Genomic DNA, 1,915 nt, shown 5'->3' on the forward strand with positions numbered 1-1,915 from the left:
CTCGTTTCTTCTTGTCATCCAGGGAGAGATCGGACGACCAGGGTCAAAGGTGAGACTCCACACAGACACAAAGACACACCCACACACCACACCACACCACACCACACCACACTGTTTAATGGGGCACCAAGCTGAAGTCAGATATCTTGTTCGCTCAGGATTCAAGATATTTTATAAAAAATCCTGTGTTTTTTTTTTCTATCCTGTGTCTCTTTTGTTTCATTCATCAGTTGGAGTTCTGTGGTTATTGATTTAAATACTGTCTTGGATCGGGTCTGCAGCAGGTCTGACACAGTTTCAAGAGAGACAGTTTAATGTATCACCATTGTTTTCTACGAGCTTTGAAATTTTTCGCTTTCCTTTAACAATGCTTCTCTGTGGATCCTAATACACTAGTGTGTTTCATCTGTATGGAATTTAGTCAATCCTTTTTTGCAGTAGTGTAAATGTGCCTTTTGTTTACTCCAGGGTCGTACTGGTCCTCCCGGGTTACCAGGTAGACACGGACCAGCTGGATGGCCCGGTCCAGAGGGACCCAACGTAAGTCTCTCACCCCTCTTAATGAATACCTCTCGATGGAGGTCTTGTGGTGTCAGCAACACGCAGGTGAATAAACCTTCTGTTTCCAGGGACAGAAAGGAGACCCAGGATTGATGGGTCTGCCGGGGTTGAGAGGACCACATGGGGCAAAGGTCTGTAATCACAGAAACACAATCAAACAAACTTATTTCCTCCTCTCACACACAAATGGACACACATGCAAACCACCACGAACTATCAGATACCTGACAAACTAATATGTATATGGAGAAACCCCCTTCGTACATATTAGCACTCCGTCCACACCGTAGAACAGCCGTGACGGACCAACCACCTACACGTCACTACTTTTGTTACGTAGTGTCCTATTATGTACTACTGGAATTAGAGAGGGAGAGAAGAGAGAGAGGAGGAGAGAGAGAAGAGAGAAGTAGAGAAGATGAAAGAGAGAGAGAGGAATAGAGAGAGGGAGAGAGAGAGAGGAAGAGGAGAGGGTGAGAGGAAGACAGACGAGAGCGGTTTGGACCAACAGCTCAGAGAAAAGGTTTCGCATGAGCTCCACACGTAGAGTTAATATTAGAACAGTGGAAACACCGTGTTACTAAATTAGCTCTGAGAGAGACAACTATCAGTGACAGGTAAGACAGGGGTGTGTCTGTGTCAAGAATCTGTACCAATGGTGCTACCCCCTCCTACACACACATATCCTGTTGGCTCAGTTGAGGAGTACAGAGCACACCAAGGATCGTAGTGATAAAGGTTAAAGGCAATAATCATTAAGATTAGAAACATCTCGGCACTGATCTGACTAACACACAATACCCTTAACCACCTTCTTAGAGGCTTCATATGCTTCTACACTTTCTCCCACCTGTTCAGTTCGTTCCCAGGTCTGCCCACGGGACCTCTTTGCCTGAAATTTCCCAGCTCACCTTCGATTCACATCTCTCCTGCTGATGTTAGAAGAAAGAACAGAGATAATATATATAAAAAAATAAAATTAAAAAAATATACCCCGTGGGTGTTGTTCTCACCTTGTGTCCCGACATCCCAGACAGCTCTGGAACCTTAAGAGAGAAGAAAATAGAAGAGAAAGAAGCATCAGCTTCTCGCTGCTCTGAGAAGGTGTTGTTATGCACCAATGCTAGGTTATGCCAATCTAAGGTTAATACACAATAGCTTAATGACGTATAACATGCTAACACATGCTAGGTTAAAGCACAATGCTAGGTTATAAGCACAATGCTAGCGTTAATGCACAATGCTAGGTATCAAAAATGCAGTTAACACAATGCTAGGTTAATCCACAATGCTAGTTAAGCACAATGCTAGGTTATGCACAATGCTAGTTCAATGCACAATGCTAGGTTATAAC

The 1,915-nt window shown here is 43.8% G+C and overlaps 1 long non-coding RNA gene across 1 annotated transcript; it reads left to right on the forward strand.

Annotated features, from left to right (window-relative positions):
* LOC112075580 (uncharacterized) lies at nucleotides 1–699 on the forward strand. The gene is made up of 3 exons (XR_002895002.2): nucleotides 1–49; nucleotides 469–540; nucleotides 630–699. It is a non-coding gene; the product is annotated as an uncharacterized lncRNA (long non-coding RNA).
* Nucleotides 700–1,915: the final 1,216 nt, after the last annotated feature.

This window comes from Salvelinus sp. IW2-2015, unplaced genomic scaffold (assembly GCF_002910315.2).
Source record: "Salvelinus sp. IW2-2015 unplaced genomic scaffold, ASM291031v2 Un_scaffold3245, whole genome shotgun sequence".
NCBI classification, from domain to species: domain Eukaryota; kingdom Metazoa; phylum Chordata; class Actinopteri; order Salmoniformes; family Salmonidae; genus Salvelinus; species Salvelinus sp. IW2-2015.